The sequence below is a fragment of the Camelus dromedarius genome, chromosome 35, assembly GCF_036321535.1.
Source record: "Camelus dromedarius isolate mCamDro1 chromosome 35, mCamDro1.pat, whole genome shotgun sequence".
NCBI lineage: Eukaryota > Metazoa > Chordata > Mammalia > Artiodactyla > Camelidae > Camelus > Camelus dromedarius.
Window position 1 is genome coordinate 7,334,606 of NC_087470.1, and position 13,055 is coordinate 7,347,660.

Below are 13,055 nucleotides of genomic sequence, written 5' to 3' on the forward strand. Positions count from 1 at the left end.
CTATTATGCATGGGACACTTTTATCTACTAGAAAGCTGATGATGTGCACGTTTTCTATCTGAGACCTTTGAGCTCACCACTGCCTTGAATTAGTTTTTTTTTAAGCTTAGGAGACAGAAAAGGATTTTGGCCTATAGGTTTGCATTTATGCATGAGGGTTCATGTCTGCAAAGGCACCCCTTTGTGCTTCCGGTTTATAAGTCTAGAGATAGAGGAAGGGTTTTTTTTTTCCTAAATCACATTCTATATATAAAATAATTGCGTTTAAAAATATACATTATACATGGAAAAGCATCTGGTTCCCTCAGTGAGTGAAAGGTCATCTTGTGGCATCTTCAGTCAGTGATGCTTTGTGGCCTGGGATCTGATTTGAGTTACATTTTTGTTTTTGCTGTCTTTCATGACCTGGTTCCATTAAAGGTGCAGCTGCAGTCCCTGGTGTAGAAGTTATGTTCATTTATTTTGCTTATTTTCAAAAGGACTATAAGCCAATGACCTGTTATTACAAAATGAGTCATAATTATAAATATTTCTTATTGGAGCTATTATCAGCATTAAAAATAACAACAACATTCTGGGGGCAGCATAGCATTTATTATTTTAACACACACAGAAAAAGCCTTGGAAAAAATTTATTTTTCTAGTTAAGGCAAATAAAGGGAATTGAAAGGAATAATTGTAGGCTTTCAGGAGAAATTGATAGGACTTTTAGAACTTTATAGTCTCATTAAAATACCAATTAAATAATTCAGCCTCCCCCTACCCTGCAAAACAGGATGGAGTATCATCAATTCTAGAGAGATTTTTCAGATATATTAGTTTTCCTATTATCTAAATAATCCCTAATGAATTAGAAAATTCAATCCATTTCTGAGAGTAGGCAGTCTGTTATTCTGTATTCAACGCTGGAGTGAAACCTATTTTTTGTTCTTTTGGTTCATGGGAGATAGAATTTCCAATTGCTTTTTGAATTATTTTTGTTCCTCTAAAATATAGTGCCTTTGGTGATGATCTCCTGACCTCAGTTTCCTCCTCCCAGTTTTCCCCATGATCATTAATGACACCCCACCTGCCTTTTTAGTTATACCTCTTAGCTGCTGAAGGGGAACAGCTTCTGAGAGATGATCCTGGAGCCCTCAACCCGTGCTTCATTAGGCTTCACAGCCAGACACCAACCCTATTCTCCTTCGCCTGAAGTACCTTTCTCTGCTTTTCTGCCTGGAAGGATTCTTGCCAATCCTTGGCAGGAACCCCTCCACTTTTTAGTGATTTTCTGCTCTCCTCTCTAGGCATGAATTGCACTTGATTCTTCTCTTGATGGTGTGTGATTGTGTCCGTGTCCATTGTGCTCCTTGGCTGGACTGATCCTGTTGGAGGCAGTAGTAAGGCTTTGCATCTTCCTGTCCATGTCCAGAGCACCACAGCCTGGACCCTGGTTCTCATACGTGTTTAAGTGACTTGAGCTTGGAGTTTCAACACACTCATGTAGAACTCTTAGATGAGTTGGTGGTAACATTGCCCTCAAGGCCCCCACAAGATTCTATATGGTATATGTTTTTTTCTGAGTGAAATTTCTCTTTTAGTTGTTTTAGTGAATTCCCTACCATTCTTTGAGATTATTAGAGTAACCATGAGTTGTTAACCACAATAGCTCTCCCCCCACCAGCAAATGATCCTGCTGTCTGAGAACTCAGACATGGGACATAAGAGAAATAATCTATCATTCTTAAAATCTGGAAGCCATAAGATACCTTTTTGTACTTAGAGCACCCACAACACAAACACCAGTCTGTCAAGAATTTGGTGATGCCTTCCCAGAGGGCAGGTGCCATTAGTGAAATGCAGTGAATGATGAAGTGAGACCTCTTTGTCTCTGTTACTGCCTCTTCCACCTGTGCTGTGTTAACTTGATCTTCCCTTCATATAATATGTTCTCCTTTTAATTTACTACAGTTAATATCAATTGTTCTTCAACATCTCCTTGCACCTGCCCCCTTCATTCCCCCTCTCTCCAGTGCTATCCCATCCACACCTCTTCTGCGCTCTCCAGGACCAGGCCTGTCTCCCCCACGCCCTCACCTCTGCTCTGTCTGCCCACCACCTGCACTGAGATTTCCTTGTCTCTGCAGAATGAACTTTCCAAAATGGCAGCTGAGTAACTGGGGGGATTGTAGACCGCTCATCTCTTTACTCACTCATTCATTTATCCACCCAACAAACATTGAGCACCTGCTATGCCAAAAACTGTATCAACTGCTGGGGAGACCAAGACAGGTAAGACTTGGTGTCTGCACTCCCCAGGCCAGGTGAGGCATGGCGAGTAGTTGATGGATTACTAAGCAGGTGAACGCAAATTGGACTTCCTAGACCTGGAGATATTTGAACTGAATTTTGAAAGATGAATGGAAGTTAGTTCTCTAACATGTGGTAGAGAAAGTAGACACTTCATGCAGAGAGGTGGAGACATGTAAGAGTACACGGGCATGAAGCCGCTTGGCCAGACTGAAGAACAATTAGGGCTAGAACAAAGTATCCACAGGTGGAAATATAAGGTACACAAGGCCTCTGTCATGATGAGTATACCTTATGTATCCTTAAAGAAACAGGTATAAATTGGAATATTTGTAAGCAAGAGAATTGCATAATGTTTATGTTAGAGAAGATCTGGTTATTCTGGCAGCAGAATGGAAGATACTATTTTGGGGGGAGGCCCATATTTGGGGAAAATGATACTTCAGGGGACCACCCCAGGTAACCCTGACAACAAGTGGCACACACGTGCAGAGAGGCAGGCCCTGGGCAGAGTGATAGTGACATGGGCGGCAGAAGTGGTAACTGCTGTAGAGGTGACTGCATGGCGGCGGGGCACAGAGTTGCTGAGATGAATTTCCAGCGACCCATCCGGAGAGTGGGTCTGGAGGAGGAGTGTAAGGGGAGGAGATGGTTTCTAGGAGATGGTTCTGTGTGTGGCATTTTGAGTGTGAATTGTCTATGGGACATCTGAGGGGTGATGTCCATTGTTAAGCTGGATTCACAAGTCAGGAGCTCAGGGGAGCTGTGGGTGAGTACATCGGCATGATTCAGTCTTGCCAGGCAGAGGATTGAAGACGAGGCCCTGGGGAAAATGGCCATGTACATGGCAAATGGAAGAAGAGAAATCCACCAAGAGAAAGAAGAATAGCAGAGCAGTTGGGAGAAAACTTGTTGAAGCAACACAGGGAAGACTGTAACCTGGCTTAAGAGGGATTTGAAAACTGACCAAAAGAAGCATAGTGAGAAAGGTGGGTGTGTGGGGCAAAAAAGCAAGAGCTAAAGCCCACCTTTAATTGCCAAGCCTGGGGAAATGGAGGAGGAGAACTATACTTATGTAGCCTTTAAAAAACTGATCTGTGTATATCTGCCTGGGTTTTTAATTTTATTTAAGTAAAACAAAAATCAAGGGGAAAGAACATTCCACAGAGAGGAAAATATTTGTCCACAGCAAAAGCTACCTGGTAATCAAATAAACAGTTACTGGAAACGCCCACTGGTTTGGAACTCACAGCCACCGACAGTGCAACTCCTTCTCAGTGCCGTGGTGAGGGCCGTGGGGGATGCAGGGCTCTGAGCCCTGGAGGAGTTATCAGCGCATGTACTTCCCCAAGAAACTGGAATTTAAAGGGAAGAATAAAGTGTATAAAGTATCAGAGAGCAATACAGGGCCATGAAAGAAGGTTAGGTGAGGGTTAGTTTTGTTTTACAGTGGGCTTTTCTGGCCTTGCTGTGTTGCTAGGCCTTTGTTGTTGTTGGTCTTTGTTCCAAAAGCTTTTTAGAAAGTTCTTCTCGCTTGAATATCTGAACAGATTAAATCATGTTGGGTTTTTTTTTCTGGTGTTCTAGTTTTTAATTAAAAAAAGCTATCTGGAATTTATTTTAATGTCAAAAGTGAGGACACTCTACCAGGACTTCCAATGATTTAGCTAATTAATCCAGTAGTTGAATCCACTGATTTGAAGTGTCAGTTGTATAATATTACTGAAATCTCATAAATATCCACATCTGTTCTTGAAATGTATTCTATTTCATTCATAATCTCAGTGCACTATTTCTAAACTGTTTCCATGACCATAGATTAATACCTCCTAGAGTTGGTCCTACTTTATCCTTTTCCAGAATGTCCCTAATATTACCAATTCAACCGTCCCTCCTCATTATTTTAATTGTATATTTGTGTATTCTTCTGGAAGAACTTTAGGATCACCTTTCAGCTTTTTTTCTTAAATCCATTTGGGATTATTAATTAAATTTGCATTCAGATTCTAAATTTATTTTGGAGAAAAAGTGTGCTATGTCACCCAAATTTGAGACTACCCAATGAAGAGTATGGTGCATTCTACTGTTCATTCAACCATCTTTATTTTTCTTTCTTTTTTTAACTCATTTATCAGAACCATCTTAACATTTTTCACTAACATATTTCTAAATAGTCTGTGCCTTTGTTTTCATTATAAATGATTTCTGGGATTTAAACTGGGTTGATTTCTAATAATGTCTTAATTTCTAGCTTCTCTTGAATGACAAGGAGATCTGACAGTGTGTGGCCCACTTTCCAATATGGTGATTGTGAGCAGTGCATTTCATTAGGATATCCACTTGCCAATTTGCCAGTAAGTGGACCCACTCCACACATTTCTGTTAGTTACCTGACCCCTGTATGCAAATGAGTTCATGTAGGGTTAGGTGGGTTATGGACACAAATACTGACATCACTGCTGCCACTCTGCTGACTTTGTGGCATCACTAACTCTGGTTCTTGCCTCTCTGACCTCCCTGAATATGACAGCTCCTTCTGGGCTATGGAGCTGCTGTATCTTTCCAACACTGTCTGCTTTTCTGCAACACAAACCTGCCTCTCAGGTCAGAAGCAAATGTCAGCTCCTCCTACCCATCCACCCCATCCATGGTCTTGCCGTTCCTGGCACGAGAAGTCCCTATCCCTTGACTGAGCAGTAACCCTATAGGGACCATAAATTTGCCTCTCATCCACTGTCTTAGTTACATACCTGTGCTAGTTTACTTTAAAGGTCTGCCAGTTAGGAGGGGAGGGTCTAAAAGTCTTTTAGATCTCTGGCCTTATCATTTCTAACTGCTCCCCCACCCCATGGAACAGCTTACCACAGGTCTCTGCTGCCCCATCTGTGACAATGCCATGTAAATTACAGACAAAGAGAAAAGAACTTCCAAGCCACCACCATAATTTTCACTTCCTGTGACCACACAGACCATAGAAATATCAATATAAAAATTCCTGAAGAAGGATATTATGCTTATGAAGACACTTTAATTGCATACCTTTCTGTGACTTGTAAAAACTTCATAGACTATCTGGATGTGCTGCACTCACCTTCCCAGACTCAAGGGAGCTTGCTCACTTGCCTATTTGCAGCATATTTCCTCCAACATTCTCTATGCATAGCTTTCCCAAAGGTACATTTCTTATTTCTATTTAAATTGTTAGATACTTCCACAATATTCTTTTTTTAATCCTCAATTACAAATCATCTTCCAAGATTGTATTATTTCAACACTGAGAATGAATAATATGCTTCAAGATTCCCAAGTTTATTATCACCAAATAACTATGGTTGGTTAAAGATTTTTAAGTATGTTATTCCTATTAAGGGTATATATGTGAAAGAAACAGGTTGTAATTAGTCGTCTTCCAGAGATTTTATATTTGTCTTTTGTTTGGTTTCTTTCACTATTGAAAAATATTATTTCCATGACCGTCTTTTCTCTTTGGGATTTTGTTCACCATTTGCCTCCCTCTCTTTACAGGAGTAAAGGAATATATGTTGCCTTCCATCCATCCACCACTCCATGATGTGTGTCCATTCCTTCAACAGTTATTCAACTTGGATTCACCACCTTATTTGTGGCCTCTTTTCCACTGGCCCCTCTGTTAGTTCTAGGGAACAATATATTGAAAATCAGAGTGGACACGTGGAAACTTGACTACCCAGTTGAGATGCATGGTGCCAGAAAAAGCCCAGGACATTGGATCGTGGCTGCCCATCATGCAAGGAACAGCAATTCTGGCTGTGGTGGACCAATGTGAGTAAAAAGGCTTCACACGGTGAAGACTTTGAAAAGTCCAAAAATGCATTAGCGGTCCTTCCTAAGGAATCCAGTGTTGGGTATTGTTTAATATGAGAGGGAGATGCTAACACTATCATCGTTAAAAATAACATAGTTGTTGTAACTATAATTATTATTTTTAATATATTTTCTTTATAATTATTATTTGTGACTTACAAGGGCTCTTACAGAGGCAGTTGTTAAGAAGTGGGACCATTATACTGTTGCTGGAGTGTTAATTCAGTAGAAGCATGATAATAATATTAATAAGTACTCACTCTTTTGATCCTAACATGAATATAAAGGTTACCCAGCAGTGCTTGTATAATGGAGATACAAATCTATCTGTTTAAGAGTTTGTAGAACCTAAAATAAGAGCAGTCATTCCACCGTATTTTACTATATAGTCCAGACTATCAGTTTAAAGTGGGAACTACCTGATGAGGCCATATAAACACTTTGTGCACCCCCAAACATTCATTACCTTCCTGGTCCCCTGGGGCAGAGGTCCTTCCAGGGGTTGGTCACATATCTCCTCCCCACCCCACTCTTGGCCTTTACTACACACTGTTGTTCATTAGCTAAGCATCCTCATGCCCTGAATGTGTCTGAGCTGTGAGGGAACAGAACTCAGCTGTTTACAATCTGTATTGACTATGACCAGTCTGAAGAATCTCTCTCCTTCCCTGCCTCCACTCCCACAGGGCAACTGGGGGCTCACAACCACAGATTCCCATGCCAGCCCATCAGGGAACGTCCTTCCCTAGAAATACCCTTACAACCAGGGCTGTTTCCTCCCTTACTACACTGCCAAATTCACTCCCAGATTACAGTCCCCAACAAAAGGCTGTTGCAGTTTGAATTTCTTTATCAAGTCACACTGGCCCTGAGTCCCTGGCATTTTCCCATGAGCATTCATAGAAACAGAACAGGGCCTGGCAGTGGCTCTGGGCCAGGTTCCTGGGTTAGGGGACTTGCTGGGCACTTCAGGTTTTAGAGTCTGGCCCGAGCTCATCTCCCAGCATGGCAGATTCCCATCTGCATGATTTCGGGCCAGGCGTCAACTGTTCACAGATTCATTTTATCATCTGTAAACAGAATAATTCCCTGCCGCATATTTTAAGACTGTTATGTACCACAAAGAGTGCTTAGGGAATTCAGTGAGTCAATGCATGGAAGTCACACAACCTGGTCCTCAGGGAATGTTAGTTATCTTCATTATGCACCATCGATAAAATTGGCTGCACAGACTTGGCCAGGTATCAAAGCTACAGGCACAAGAATTTGACAATGTGTCACTGTCTGGATCATAGTCACAATTTTACACATTAAAACAAGATTCCTGGGACCACTTAACTGTCAGTCCACCTGACTCCCCACCCCAAGAACACTCAATTTATCTGATTTGCTTGCTACCCCTACTTTTTGGAGAAAGTTGGCAAATCACACACAGACAATGACTGCTAGTTTATGTCCATTTCCATTCACTCAAATTGCCCCATTTTCAGTATCCACTGTGCTGCAAAACATAGACTAATGTTCAGAAATATGACAGCGAGTACTTTCCAGTTCCACATTCAGAGAAGTATGAATCTGTCATGTTTAATATGTCATATGACACTAAGCAAGGCAGGAAAGCGGGCTCCTGTGCTTTAAGAAAATTTTTAGCAATGACTTTTAAAATTAAAAGTGTTTTTGTTTGACCTTCAGCTAACCAGAAAATTCAATTGACTCCTATTACCCATTACTCAGGTGTCCTGGTTTGATTGTATTAGGCACTTTTTCCTCATCACCCTAGCATGGTTTTGCTCCATCAACACAGATGGTTTGTCTCCAAGGCTGCTCCATGTGCATGGGCGTGTTTGTGTACTCACGTGCACCCACTGATTGGTGCCACTGATCCATATCCAGTAGTTGTTCTGCCTTATAACTCAGGCATTGCTTTATTATACCCTAGAAAACTGCTTTAAGATCATTGATTGTACTATAGACCATCCTCTTGCCCACATTAGGAAATGACATCTTCCAAGACACAGGTCCTGTGTGCTTGTATATATGTATAAGTAAGAATTAAACATGTATGTCATCCCCTCACATATTTAATTTGTGCCTTCCCAATCAAATGTGCATAGTAAAGGCTAACTTCCCATAACAGTAGAACTTTAAGGAAGTAAGAAGAAGAAATTAGCCACCAGGGAGAAGACAGGGCATCAAGCAGGAGTTTGGTATCAAATAATTTATTCTAAAGCTGCTCTGGCTCAATAAATAAGTGAAATTGACATTATTGTATCATGCTAGAGCATCTGATATTGAAAGCTGATTTTAATTTATTTTGATATAAGTGGAAAATTGTGTTGGAACAGCATGGGAAATGAAGCACACTGCATCTATCTGTACTCCCGCAGTGTATTTCAGAGCTGCTCAGTTTTGAGGAAAAGTATCTTGTCAGGAGACAATAGAATTGTTTTCCTTGTTGGAATTTTTGTAGCTTCCAGAAGCACATCTGCAGGTGATTATGTAAAAGTCTAGAGTTGAATTAAATAACAGGAAATTTTAGCCTATTGAAATCTAGGAGAAGTGAAATATTTTTGCTTACCACCACCACCAACACCATCACCACCACCACCACAACCACCAGGCAAGCACGTGTACACCCAGAGAGATTTCACATCAGAGGAAATGACAAAGCTGGTTCTGTTATCGAGGCCAAACTTGTTCTGCCCACTGCCCAACAGTGATAAATAAATAAATCAGTAGATGAAGTTTTGGGGCAAGTAATAGTAACTTTATTCAGAAAGCTGGCAGACCAAGAAGATGGGGGACTAATGTCCTGGAGAACCATCTTGCCCAAGTCAGAATTCAGGCTCCTTTTAAACTAAAAAGGAGAGGGGGTGTGGTTGATTGTGCAAACTTCTTGCTGCAGGCATTCTTTGTTCTTGTAGCCATCCATGTGGGTCAGGCTATGGTGTCCCTGTAAACCTCCAACAAAACAATGGTTATTCTCTATTTTGCAACTAGCCATCCTTGCATAAGTGCAGAAGTGCTAACACCCTTAAAGGTCAGAGCCCCGAGAATAGGCTTTCCTGTAGGTTTTAGGCTAAAGGCAACGTTGTTTTACAAAAGATGCAGAGCCAGCAAGATTAAGCCTGGAAAACAGGGCACAGTGCTTCAAAGTAAAGGAACAGATCCAATATGGCGTCAGATTTGTTCTCCTCTATTACAGTTCTAGTTGGGGGAAATTTTGCAATAGAAAATCCCCTTAGTTGTTTTTCTTGCTTTGCCTAAGATCTTGTTTGTTGGCTTGTGATCTCACGGTGTCTAAACCGTATGTTAAGATGAATACTATTAAAATCATATGATGCAGAAAACATATCTGTTCTGCTTCAAAAAATGACCGAAACATTTAGCTTTGTTTATTCCCATAGAATTTGGATTGTATATATTCTCGACTTTCTTCTTCCTTCAAACCAGTTTTTTACTGGAGGGTTTAAAGCCCAAATTAAAGAATTTTGGAGAAAACTCATGTAATTCATAAAAGCTTTACATCCGAATTTAAGATTGACCCATATTTATACTTTTAATCAAGGAACACATTAAATTTTGTTAGTTGATCACTTATGATGTTTTTAACTTTGTCCATGTAATCTTTTGGAAGTTGAGAGGCTTAGACACTTGATCTAACAAAACAGGTATCATTGCTTGACTCTGTGAATGGAAGAATCACAGTATAGTTTCCTGCTAGTGTATTTTATTAAAAATAATAAAGAATTCTTGCTATCTAATAAAACAACAGACAGAAGCAATACTGAGTGTTTAAAATAAATCAGATTGTGGGTTCAATTATCTAAACAAGTGAAGATAGTATAGGGAAAAATTATGAATTTGAAGGAAAATATATTTTATGCAATTAATATTCTATTTTTAAGAAACAAATGATAAAAAAATCAAATTTTTAATCATTTATCTACAAAGGAGTTATATAAAGCCAACTTATCTTCATAAGTGTTACATATACAAAAGGGCTATCTAAATCTACATTATTAAAGAATAAATTATAACAAATTGATCTCCAAGGTTGATTGATTTTCATGATATTTCTAATTTTTGATAATATAACTTTCATATAACATATCCAAGTAGCTCTTGAGTTATCCACAGTACCCTAGTCTACAGTTATTCTTACTGTACTTAAAAAATGTAATAGGCAAGGATCAAGCCCTTGCTTTTGAAATGCCACTGGACTTCTGGATATTCCCTTAAGTTAAAGACCAAAAGCAAAGTAACTATTCTACTTTAAAGCAGTTGCTCAAAGATTTTAAGACATTCACTATCTATATTCAGTTTACAGGAAAGAATTAACTTTTCTGAATCTTAAAAAAAAATCTACTGCTGAAATTGAAATTCTGGCTTGTCTGTTGACCATAAATAAAAAGGCTCTAAATTAAAGCTCCCTTTACTGTTTTCTTCCCAGCATAGGCCATGATCATCACTTTCACACCAGACACGATTTCCTGTCTGGTGTATTGCTGGTCATTCTTTGTACCACCATAGGGGGACCACCTGCATGACACCATGGAGGGACAAAACAACAACACCCTCTGCTGGTTCAGCATCATGGACTTCAAAGCAGAAGCAAGGAAAATCCATACATTATGCTTAGTAACCATACCTCATGCAGGTAAGTTCTGTTTACAGGTGTTTAAAAACGCATTTCATCTTTTGTAAGACTTTTATTGTAATAAAATTCTGTTTGATATCACAGTTGCAAGAGGGTTTTTTTTCTAGTTTTCTTTTCAGATAAACTTTAAAAAGGAAAAGAAATAAAAGTTAATACAGACTAGGGTTAGAAACTTCAAACCAAACCATAAAGCAACATTTTAAAATGAGAGTTTCAAGTGAGTACAGGGAGATGGATCCAGGAGAAAACTCTTTTTTTTTCTCTATTTTATATTTTAGTGCTTTATTTTGTATTAAAAAAGTTTCTTTTTTTTTTCTTTTTCTCTTTTTAAATTTTTTTTTACTGAGTAATAGTCATTTTATAGTGTTGTGTCAAATTCCAGTTTAGAACACAAGTTTCAGTTATACATGAACATACATATATTCATTGTCACTTTTTTTCACTGTGCAGGAGAAAACTCTCATATGTTAGAAATGAAGAAACTCTTAAGAGTTCCAAAAAGTAAGATGATTCAATTATTATGAGAAATGTGTTATTTAAGCACACCCTGATGAACCTGAATGATGACAAACTAGCACAGTCACTTAACAAAGCAACACAAAGACAAACAATGTAACCTGGTAACCACTAGTTTATCCTCTATAAGTCTGTTTCTTTTGTTATATTCACTAGTTTATAATTTGTTGTATTTTTTAGATTCCACGTATAAGTGATATCATACAGTATTTGTCTTTCTCTGTCTGCCTCATTTCACCAAGCATAATACCCTGCAAGTCCATCCATGTTGTTGTAAATGGCAAATTTTCATTTTTTATGGCTGATTAGTATTCCATTGTATGTATGTGTGTGTGTATATATGTATCTATATATATACACCAAGGATCAAATGGTAGTTCCATTTTTAGCTTTTTGAGGAACCTCCATACTGTTTTCTACAATGGCTACACCAATTTACATTCTCACCAACAGCATATGAGGGATTACTTTTCTCCATATCCCTGCCAACATTTGTTATTTGGGTTCTTTTAGATGACCATTCTGACAGGTGAAAGGTGATGCCTAATTGTGGGTTTGATTTGCATTTCTCTGATTATTAGTGGTGGTGAGCATCTTTTCATGTGCTTGTTGGCCATCTGTATGTCTTATTTGGCAAAATGTCTATTCAGGTCTCCTGCCTATTTTTCAATTGAGTTGTTATACAAATATAATTTATAATGATATATGTAACAAACATAAATGCTCCTAAATATATGAAGCAAACATTGACAAAATTGCAGGGAGAATTAGACAGCTCTACAATAATAGTAGGAGACATCAATAACACACTTTCAATAATAGGTAGAACAACAAGACAGAAGGTCAATAAGGAAATAGGTGGCTTGAACAACATTATAGATCAGTTGAATCTAAGAGATATATATATAGAAAAATTCACTTCACAAAACAACAAAACACATTGTTCACTAATACATATGGAATATTCTCCAGGTTACACTATAAGTCAGGCCACAAAAATGTCTCAATAAATTTAAAAAGATTGAAACCATACAAATAATCTTTTAAATCAAAATGGAATGAAACTAGATATCAGTAGCAGAAAAAACCTGGGAAGATCCACTAATGTGAGGAATTAACACCCTTAAACAACCCATGGGTCAGACAAGGAACCATAAGAAAATTTAGGAAAACTGAGTCAAATGAAAATGAAAACTTAGCATACAGAACTTAGGGATTCTGCAAAAGTAGTACTAAGAAGGAAATTTATACCTGCAAATGCTTATATTAAAAAAAGAATTCCCAAATCAACAATTTACAACTTAAAAACTAAAAAAGAACAAACTAAATGCAAAACTAGTGGCAGAAATTTAATAATAAAGATTCAAGCAGAGATACTCAAAATGAGAATAGAAAAGCTACAGAGAAAAATCAATAAAACCAAGAGTTGCTTTATTGAAAACATAAACAAAATTGACAAACTTTTTGCTAGGTTGACTATGGAAAAAGGAAACAGACTCAAATAACTAAAATCATAAATGAAAGAAGGGATATTACAATAAATTTTACAGAAATAAAAAGTATTATAAAAGCATTATGAAAAATTGTACACCAAAAATTTGGATATCTCAGATGAAATGGACAAATTTCTAGAATCACAAAACCTACCAAGACTGAACCATAAAGAAATAGAAAATCTAAACATCCAAAACTAGTTAGGAGATTGAATCAATCATCAAAAAACTTCCAACAAATAAAAGCTCAG